Raw genomic sequence first — 11,411 nt, forward strand, 5'->3', positions numbered from 1 at the left:
CATTTGGTTTTCTATGTTTTCTGTGTTTTGCCTGCATGTATGTATGTGTACCACATGTGTGCCTGGTGCCCACAGAGATCACAAGAGGGCATTGGATTCCTGGAACTTGAGTTACTGATAATTGGGAACTGAACCAGTTCCTCTTAATGCTTAACTGTGGAGCCATCACTCCAGTCCTGAATCTTTGTGTTTTGAGGTGATGTGTCATATACTCAGGGTGACCTCACACTTCTTATACAACCAAGGTGGCCTTGAATTCCTGATCCCCCTACCCTCACCTCACAAGTGCTGGGGCTACAGGTGTGTGCCACCATGCACAAGGCAGTGACCTTTTACCAAGGCCTTGCTAGAGCAGTGCTGGCTGGCCCGTCCCAGACTCCTTTAGGGGTCATTACCACCCGATGTGTGTCTTGACTCTGGCCAGGACCCAGACCAGCAAGGATTGGGCCTTCATGGTGGGAACTGACCTAGAAAAAGAGGCAATAAATGCAAAGGAACACAGTAAAGTATCTTTATTATTATTTATTTTTGCTTTTTGTTGTTGTTATTGTTTCTTTTTTTAAGATTTATTTATTAATTATGCATATGACATTCTGCTTGCATTATAGATGGTTGTGAGCTACCATGTGGTTGCTGGGAATTGAACTCAGGACCTCTGGAAGAACAGTCAGTGCTCTTAACCTCTGAGCCATCTCTCCAGCCCTGTTTTTTCTTTTTTTAAGGCAGGATTTCTCTGTGTAACAGCCCCAGCTGTCCTGGAACTCTTTGTAGACCAAGCTGACCTCAGACTCACAGAGATCCTCCTGCCTCTGACTCCCAGGTGCTGGAATTGAAGGTGTGCACCACCACTACTACCTGGCTTTATTATTTTAATTTTGATTTTTATTAGCAGGGTCTCACTATGAAGACCTGGATGTTCTGGAGCTTGTTGTGTAGACCAGGCTGGCACTCACGGAGATCCACTTTTCTCTGCCTCCTAAGTGCTAGGATCAGGGGCTTGTGCTGGTATGCCCTGCTCACAGCAATGTTTCATGCGATCTTCTAAAAAGGAACTAGCTGGAGCTGCCTTGGAGAAGCAGAGTGGAGGCTACTGGGGAAGGAGGAAGTAAGCAGAGCTAGAGGAGGGGCAGAGGCAGCCAAGACTGAACAGCAAAGGCCTCTGGGACAGCAGGTTAGGAGCCGCTGAGACTGGTGGCACTGGTCCCTGGACAAAGGGGAGGTGAGAGCTGAAACTGTCACACTCACACGGCCTGTGCCAACAAGAGGACATTTGAGCACGTTGTCCTTTGAACAGGCACTTCCCATCCACCAGAGTTTAGTGGCGAATGTACGTTAAGGTGTGTTGTCAGGCTTTCTTTGGACCGCTAGCTTCCAAGTAATGACACAGAGAGACTTATTATGAAAGCTTGGCCTTAGCTTAGGCTTGTTCCCAACTAGCTCTGATAACTTAGATTAATCCGTGCATGTTGATCTACTTTCTGCCACATGGCTAGTCACCTGTCCTCCATACCGGATGTCTGACTCCTCTCCTGCTTGTACGCCTCAGATTCTTCCCAGAGTCCTCTCTCCCCAGAAGTCCCGCCTACCTTCTGCTGCCTAATTATTGGCCATTTAGCTCTTTATTAAAAAAAAAAATCTGGGGGGCTGGAGAGATGGCTTAGTGGTTAAGAGCATTGCCTACTCTTCCAAAGGTCCTGAGTTCAATTCCCGGCAACCACATGGTGGCTCACAACCATCTGTAATGAGGTCTGGTGCAGACATACAGACAGAATATTGTATACATAATAAGTAAATATTTAAAAAAAATCAGAAGACACCTTAAACAAGACACATCTTCACAGTTGTACAGAGAGAGTGTCCCACCGCAGTGTATATCTGGTCAAGCTGTTCTGTGACTCCAGGCATGATGGTCCAAGCCTGTAACTTCAGACTTCAGGGTGTGGAGGCAGGCAGATTAGAGGTTCAAGATCATCTTTGGCTACAGGGCAAGTTTGATACCAGCCTGGCCTATATAAGAACCTGTCTTTAAAAAAAAAATCCCTGGGGTGATTTCTGTAATATTAACAAAGGAGGAGAAAAGGGGGGCCTGTTGACACAAAATGGGAATATTCTGAAAAACAGCATTTGTGTGAGTGTATGCACACCTGTGAAGATGCACCAGGGGGCCAGAAGGGGACGCCAAATGTCAACTAGTCCTTTGAGGTAGGGTATTTCCTGAATCTGGGGCTCATGTCTTTGCTGGGCTGTATCCCAGCAGGCCCCAACAATCCTCTTCTGTGTCTTCCCGCTCTCAGACCTGAGGTTACAGGCATGCATGAGACACCCAGCTTGTTAATGGGTGCCACACATGAGTTCTGCCTCATGACTGCTCAGTGAGTGATTTGTGTGTGTGTGGGGGGGGAGATGTTGAGACAGGGTTTCTCTGTAGCTTTGAGGCCTGCACTGAAACTCTCTGTAGACCAGGCTGGTCTTGAACTCGGAGATCCACCTGCCTCTGCCTCCCCAGTGCTAGGATTAAAGGTGTGCGCCCAGCCCAGTGAGCTGAGCCACCTCTGTAGCCCCCGCATTTATTTGTCAGATGTGACCCATCTCTCCCTTGTCCCTAAAGTTTGCCCACATTGGCGACTACATCACAGGAAGGGTTGTTAGCATGTTAGCATGCATCAGTGCATGAGTGAGAGTAATGCGGCCACGTCTGGCGGCATGAACCTGACTGGCTATTCTAGAGGCCCAGGGGAGGATTTCAAACTCTGGACAGGAGTTCGAGGCTAGCCTGGTCATTTATCAAGTGTCCAAAAGTGAAAAGCGGCTGGAAATAAGCTCAGTAGAAATGAAATCGTAGGTGCCTTGGTGGTGGGTGGAGGGAAGCCTGGATTTAGGTGGCTTGTGCTGCCATCTGGCGGCAGAGCCGGGTTGGTGACATTCAAGGCAAGCATGCAGGGATCTGGGTATGTGCTTCTTCCCACCTAGAACTCCCACCACCTGCGATGAAGTCCGAACTTCCAAGACCTCCTTTAGGATAGTGAAGACCGTGAGCTGAAGGGTAGGAAGGCTAGCACGATCAGCTAGCCATGGCCAAGGGCCCATCCAGCCCACCTGGTTGTCTAAGGCTCAAGAGCATTCCTTAAATGACATCAGGTGACAGGGTATATTTCACAACTGACCATGATGAAGTGCAGCTGTCAGCCATTCCTTCCCACGCCCTCCCAGCTTCCAGTGGATGCATGCAGCAGAGACCAGACAGCCTCCGATGCCTACGTTACTGTGGCCTTTTCAGAAAAGACTTTGAACCCTGATGTAGCCTAAGATTAGTGTTTCCCAAGCCCTCAGTTTCTCTCCCCAAGGCACACATGCCCAGGGTGTGGATGTGAGTATTGGGGGTTCTTTTGTTTTTGTTTTTTTTTGAGGCAGGGTTTCTCTGTGTTGCTCTGGCTATCCTGGAACTCACTCTGTAGACCAAGCTAGCCTCAAACTCAGAGATCCACCTGCTTCTGCCTCCCAAGTGTTGAGATTAAAGGTGTGCACCACCACTGCCCATCTTGGTTTTGTTTGTTTTGAAACAGGGTCCCAGTCTGCAGCCCTGACTGGCCTGGCCTCAAATTTAGGGAAAGATGCCTAACTCTGCAGAGTGCTGGGGTTAAAGGTGTGTACCCCCACACCTGGCCACTGTGTGTGTGTGTGTGTGTGTGTGTGTGTGTGTGTGTGTGTGTGTGTGTGCATGTGTGTTGGGGGAAGGGGTGCTGGAAACCAAACTTTGATGCTCTGAAAGCAAGGCCTTCACTTTGTTGTTGTTGTTGTTTTAAGGCCATTACTTTGACAAGACTTTGGAGTCTGGTATATGAGCACAGAAGTCTGCCTACTCCCCCATCCCCCCCACCAAGGAAGTCATTACAAATGAACATCTTGCCAGTCAGTGATAGCACACGCCTTTAATCCCAGAGTTTGGGAGACAGAAGCAGGCAGATATTCAAGTTCAAGGTTAGCCTGGTCAATGTAATGAGTTCCTAGGACAGCTAGGGCTACATAGAGAAACCCTGTCTCGAACAAAAACAACAAAACAACCGACTGATCTCTACCTTCCCTTTTCCCAAAGAACATGTCTTAGAGACTATTATGTTTGGTGATCAGAAAGGTTTCTTCTGTCTAGAGCTGTGTAATATTTCAGTTTTAGAAAGGACTGACCTTGGGGACTGGGGAGATGGCTCAGCAGTTAAAAGCACTGGCTGCTTTTCTTGAAGAGCTGTGATTCCCTGTACCACAGGATACCTCACAAGCCTCTGCAACTCCGGTCCCAGGAAATCTCTCTGTAGGCCAGGTTGGCCTCGAACTCCCAGAGATCCATTTGCCTCTGTCTCCCGAGTGCTGGAATTAAAAGTGTGTGCTGCCACCACCTGAACATGGCGGACTGACTGGTCAGCAAGCCCCAGGGATGTCCCTCTCTCTGTCCCCTAGCACTAGAAGTATAGGGATGCTGGCTTTGTGTATGGGTGCTGGAGATCATCATCACTCAGGTCCTTGTGTTTGCACAGCAAGCCAAGCACTTTCTGAATTGAGCCATCTCCCCAGATCCCGCCTCCATTCTTCAGATCCAGCTGTCCTGGGATGAGATCGTTTTCAGGCCCAGGAAGTACAAATATTCCAGTGCAGCAAAGGACCTTGCCTTTGCTCCTGAGTGCCGGGGACATGCGGGATCAGTTCCCAGGAAAAAGGTCAAGGGTGTTTGTGCTTTCCATTTTAATTGCTCTCAGCAAAAAGTCCTCCTCCCAGCTGTGCCGCGTCTTAGCTACCTGTTTCCCCACAGCCCTGCCAGCTCGGTGTTATCAGATGCTCTGTTCTCTGCCCATCTGATAGGTGCTCCAATTTGCATTTCCTCTACTGTGTTTCTCTGAATCTGGTATGTCCTGAGTCCTAAGAGATGTCCTGATTCCCAGATGCTCTATCCAGTGTAAAATACGCATTTCAGAGTCCCAGAAATAGATACACCAGCCTCTGAATTTATGAAGTGCTCAAATTCCTTGTGGTCGTTTCTGATTTTCTGGAAGACAGTGCAGCAGCGGTGTGGTGATGGTCAATCCTCTGGGGGGCCCTTGAGAAAGTCTTAATTGGTAGCTACATAGCCCAGGCTGGACTGGATTCAACTCTGTAAGTCAAGTTAGCCTCAGATTCACCGTGATCCTCCTGCATCAGCTTCCTGCATGTTGGGGTTACATATGTGAACCACAACACCCTGTCTAACGGTCAACTCGATCACATCCTGGAAACACGATTATCACATGCCTCCTTGATTGTCAAATTGGTCACATCCTGGAAACACGATTGTCTGTCCTATGCCTCCTTGACTGTCAAATTGATTATATCCTGAAAGCACACCGGATATTAGTAGTAAAGTGCACCCCAGGTGTGTCTGTAAGGGAGTTTCTCGGGATGACTAGCTAAGGGGTGCCACCCTGAATACAGACAGCAGCACCATCCCATGGGCTGCAGCCCGAGAGGAACAGAAGAGGCCAGGGAGAAAACTTGCCGTGAGACCAGGACGCTGCCTGAGTTTGGGGTTGAGCATGAGCCATGCATTCTGCCATGACTTCAAGACCAACGTGGGCTATATAGCTAGGTGAGAGGGAAAGAAACAGACAGACGGACAGACAGGCATAGAAGGCGAAGGGAGAGGCCAGCCCAGGCTACATAGCAAGGAGAGATGCGGGAGGGGAGGGAAGAGGAACTGGGAGAGAGGGAAGAGAGAGGAGAGGGCTTGGGGTTTAGGTCACAGCTCTGCTGCTTACCGGCTGTGGCTTGGGTCTCAGTCACTCTGTGATGGCTCCATTCCACCACAGCCAGCCCTGGTGTGGCCCAGGATGGCCTCACGCTTGTGATCCTCTGACCCCTGTCTCTTCAGTGTATGCTCCTGCAAAATGCAACCACAACCAGCTCACTTTCTTCTCACTTATATCTCTCAATGTGCTGCAAGGGCAGTCTCCCATCCTGTGCCTCAGACGCCTGACTGACTCTTTTCCTTCCTTCCTCCCTCTCTCTCCCTCCCTCCCTCTCTCTCTCCTTCCCTCTCTCCCTCTCCCTCTCTCTTCTTTCTTTCCTTTTTATATTTTGTTTTATGAGTGTTCTGCCTGCACATTGGTCTGACCATGTGCATATCCAATGCCCACAGAGGCCTTAAGAGGGCATCGAAGCCTCTGGAAGCAGAGTTACAGACCATGTGGGTGTTGGGAAGTGAACCAGGGTCCCCTGGAAAAGCAGCCAGTGCTCTTAAGTGCCAAACCTTCTCTCCAGCCCTTCCTTCCTTCTCCCTCTTTCTCCCTCTCTTCCCCCCTCTCTTCCCTCCCACTCACTCTCTCTTTCATAGCGGAACTTGAACCTTGGCCCTACCATACAAGGAGACAAATGCTCTACAGTGCTCTATAACCATGGCTCTTGACTCCCCGATTGCCTTTCCTAATCCCCCAACCACAAAAATAGGACAAACATAACCCAGACACTGCACAGACTGATGTGCACCAAGAAACCACAGGCTGGGCCTCAGGGTGTGGCTCTGCAGCAAAGTGCTGAGCTAGGGCTCAATCCAGCACCAAGAAATAACTAGGAAAAGCCCAAAATGTTCACCAGTGGAAATGTGGATGGATGGTTCCATGGTCCACCCCACCCTCTCCCACTCCTACAGCGCTGTGTAGCAATGGCATCACTTATTAAAATGTCTTCCAGATACACTCAGACAGCCCCCAGGGAGAATCTGAAGCCATTAAGGAACTGTCACATACACTGCTAACCACAACCGTCTTTCATCTCCTTAGTGTCTGTGGCCTTCCTGTAAATAGCTTGCTCGCTTTCCTGTCTGGAGTATGCAGAAGCTGGGGCATGAGGTTGTGGCTATCAACATAAGCTTTATTACCACTTTAGGAACTGATTTTAAGAGATGCGTGTTTTCCTGTCCGGAGAGTCCCCCGGACTCCACTGGTTTCCCACCTTGGTAGAACAGAACAGAATTTATTTTATTCCCCCCCCACACACACACACTTTTTAGACAGGGTCTCACTCTGTAACCTTGGCTGGTCTCAGGCTAGATGTGTAGACCAGACTGGCCTGGAGTTTGCTGTGTAGACAAGGCTGGCCTTGAACTCACAGTGCTCTGCCTACCTTGGCCTCCCAAGCCTTGACCTCCCAAGTGTTAGTATTAAAGGCATGTGACTTATGTCCAACCTGTTTTTCCTTTAATAAAAATATATGTATTCTTTATTTACGTCTGTGTGAATGTTGTCTGCCATGTGTGTGCTTGTGCCCACAGAGATCAGATAAGAAAGTCCTGTTTCCTGGAGCTAGCGTTCCAGGTGTTGAGTGGTGTTGGTGGGCATTGGGAATGGATATTGGGTCCTCTGGAAGAGCAGGAGACCGTCAACTTTCTTAACCACTGAGCCATCTCTCCAGCCTCTCATTTTAAATACATTTTATTGTTGTTATTATTATTATTATTGTAGGGGGACACATTAAACCGTTTTGGTGGTCTTCCTTTGTTTATTTCTTTAAATATTTATTTATTTATTATGTATACAATGTTCTGTCTGTGTGTATGCCTGCAGGCCAGAAGAGGATACCAAACCTCATTACAGATGGTTGTGAGCCACCATGTGGTTGCTGGGAATTGAACTCAGGACCTTTGGAAGAGCAGGCAATGCTCTTAACCGCTGAGCCATCTCTCCAGCCCCCCTTTGTTTATTTTTATTTTTGAGAATTTTTTATGAGTTTTGCCTACATGTATATATGTACCATGAGTGCCCAGTGCCCGTGGAGGCCAGAAGAAGGCCTTGGTTGCCCTGGGACTGGAGTTATGGATGGTTGTGAGCTGCCATGAGATACTGGGAATCAAATCCAGGTCCTCTGCCACGTGTGCTCTCCACAGCTGAGCCATCTCTCCCCGTTTGTTTGTTTGTTTGTTTGTTTCGTTGGTTTCCTTTCTTTGTGGCTGTTTGTTGTTTGTTGAGACGGGGTTTCTCTGTGTAGCCATGGCTGGCTTGGAATTCAGAGATCCACCTGGCTCTGCCTCCTGAGTGCTGAGATTAAAGGTAAAGGTACATGCCACTGCTGCCCAGCTTGCTTTTTTTTTTCTTTTTCTTTTCTTTTCCTTTCCTTTCCTTTCCTTTCCTTTCCTTTCCTTTCCTCTTTCTTTCTTTCTTTCTTTCTTCCTTCCTTTCTTTCTTTCTTTCTTTCTTTTTTGAGACAGGGATTTCATATTTCACAGTCTTGAACTCCTTGTGTAGCCAAAATGCCAAAACTGTCCTTGAATTTTGTCCTACCTGACCCCATTGCTGGGATTACTTGTGTGCACCACCATATCTGGCTTATGCGGTTTTGGTCTTGACCCCGGGGGGCTTCATGTATACTGGGAGAGCTGTCTACCAACCAGCCACATCCTCGGTTGTTGGGGAACCTTGTTAGCCAATCATCTTTAGGAGGCGGGTCATAGTTAAGGCGGGGTTTCGCTGGCCCAGGGAAAAGTCTGTGCACGGCCCAGGTGCTCTCTGCACCTTTTCCTGCGGGACATTACTGTGCTTGGATTTCTCATTTCCAGTTTCGTGAGTTTTCCCCTTATACTAAATAAAATATAATTGTTTTATCCTTAGCTAGCCTGGTTATTTTCAACACTCAGTCCCTTTACTTCTTCCTTTCCTGTGTGTGTGCGCGCACACGTGTGTGTTCATGTGGACGCATGTACATGTGTATGTGTAGAAGTGCATATGGAAGCCAGAGGTCAATAGGCCTTCTCTTCACTTGCTCTCCGCTTTGTTTGAGACAGGGTCCTCTGGCTGTCCTGGAACGCACTCTGTAGACCAGACTGGCTTCAAACTTACAGCAATCAGTTTGCCTCTGCCTCCCAGGTGCTGGCATTAAAGGTGTGCATCACCATGCTCAGCTCCACTTTCTATTTAGAGATGGTTGGCAAGCCCCCGGGATTCTCCCTTTTTTGTCCCCAGAGCTCAGATGGCAGATTTTCACCACTAGTTTGTGAGTGGTGTGGGCAGTATATAGAAATTCTCTGCAGACAGAAACATCCCCTCCTGGAGGGAGGCAGGGTAAGATTTGGGAACTCAAAGTAATTTTTGTATTTTGCTTTTGAGATAGGTCTATGATGTAGCTCTGGCTGTCCTGGAACTCTATGTAGACCAGGCTGGCCTCACAGAGATCCACCTGCCTCTGCCTCCCCACGCTGAGATTTAAAGGTGTGCATCACCACACCTGGCTAAATGCAGTGTCTAAGGCTCTGGCATTCAACAGTTTACAAGAAGTTTCTGAAACTGACAAGGTTCCCAAGCCCCCACCCCATCACCACCAGCAACTGCTGATCAGTGGAGTTTGCTGAAGCCTTGCAGAGAGCGCCAGGGTTGGGATGATCTTTTGTGTACTTGACACATACGTGGACACACATACAGTAAGTTAATAAACATAAGGGGCTGGAGAGACGGCTCAGTGGTTAAAAGCACTAGCTGCTCCTCCAGGGGGCCCAGGTTCTGTACCCACCGCCTACTTGTGGCAGCTCATGACCATCTGTGACTCCAGTTCCAGAGGATCTGATGTCTTCTAACTTCCATAGCCACTAGACACAAGAGTGGGTACACAAACATACTATGCAGAAAAAGCACCCATACACATAGAAAAATTTAAACTTCTAAAAATTAGAAACACTTAAAATTAAGTACACAGCCGGGCGGTGGTGGCGCACGCCTTTAATCCCAGCACTCGGGAGGCAGAGGCAGGCGGATCTTTGTGAGTTCGAGACCAGCCTGGTCTATAGAGCTAGTTCCAGGACAGTCACCAAAGCCACAGAGAAACCCTGTCTCGAAAAAAAAAATTAAGTACACAATCTAATTTCACTCCTTGATGTGTGACGCAGAAAAATATATCCGTTCTGGGCCTCAGTGTCCTTATCTGACAAATGTAGACGGTAAGCGCTGCTTCGCGAAGCTTCTCTACTAAGGTCATCGAGGATTAAATAACTAATGCTTGGATAGCACTTAGTGCCCGCACTCATCTAAATTCGGTAGTTAACAACTTTAATCTTCCCACCAATCCGATAAACAGGATTCTCTTATGCCCATCAGCTGAGCTTAAACGCACTGAGCATGGGTAAGTGGCAGGAGGAATCCCATTCAGGGACCTCATGTGACGTCAGGAAAGGGGCGGGGTCTCCCGAGGGAACGTGTGCCCTGAGTACTACAACTCCCAGCAGGCCACCACTGAACTACAATAACCAGCATGCCCTGGGCGTCCACTTTAACCTCTTCCCCTTGCGTCGTTCTCGTGGGAATTTGCATGATCACTTTTGCTTGCAAAATGTGTCTGCTGGCAGAGGATTTGTGAGCGTAGGGGATAGGAGGCTGTTTTAGCCGTCACTCCAGCAACTGGCTCTGAGTACCCGTTTTCTCATCTTTCATTTTCTCTCTTTTGTGAGACAGGATTTTTTCTGTCGTCCTGGAGGGCTGGCTTGAAACTTCCTATCGGATCCTTATTTTAGAAGATTTTTTTACTGCTTTTGTTTATGAATATTTGCTGCATGTATGTATATGCACCACATGCATGCCTGATGCCTAAGAGGCCAGAAGAGGGCTCGGAGTTTCTCACAGTTGGGAGCTGCTGTGTGGGTACTGGTCATGGAACCCTGGTCCTCTGTAAGAGCAGCAAATGCATTTAACAGCTGAACCACCTCTCCAGCCTCGTCTTTAAAATGGGACTATTCTTAAGAGTGCCTGGGATTTGTACGTGACTTAATGAATGCCAGCCTTCCCGGTGTGCCTTCCTCCTCTCATCTGCAAGGGCTTCGTCAAAGCATGAGGGATGACTCTAGTCCCCCTTTGAGACAGGGTCTCAACTATGTAGCCCAAGCAGGCCCTAACTCTCTATCCTCCTGCCTCAGCCTCCCTACTGCTGGGACTACAGAGGTGTACCATGTCCAGCTGTCTTTACAAACCTCTTAGCAGAAGCCACCCAAAAAGGTAAACAATGCAGGCTCAAACCCTGAGACTCTCACTTCTGAAGTGAGTCAACCCTGGGAGCTAAATGCTCACTTTTGGTCCCAACGCTTTTCAGCGACCCAGAGACCAGAACAAATACTGCCTGTGCTTCCACAGATTTGTGTCACGTGATATGTAAAGCAAAGGCGAAGTGCATGGCATGTAGCTGGAATACTTGGCATTCTGAGAACCATTATAGCTTAAGTGCTCCGGCTGGAGAAGTCTGGAAAGTCTTCCCGAAGAGATTGACTGGCGGAAGCAACAGGAGGGTTAGACTGAAGAGACGGAGAGGCTCCAGCGGCCTTGAAAAGTGTTTGGGTGGAAGCTTTACTCCAGCCACTGGCATCCATATACCCAGAGTCTGGAAGGTTCGGGTGAAAGTTCCACCCCAAACCCGCTTCC

This window comes from Microtus ochrogaster, linkage group LG8 (assembly GCF_000317375.1).
Source record: "Microtus ochrogaster isolate Prairie Vole_2 linkage group LG8, MicOch1.0, whole genome shotgun sequence".
Lineage (NCBI taxonomy): Eukaryota > Metazoa > Chordata > Mammalia > Rodentia > Cricetidae > Microtus > Microtus ochrogaster.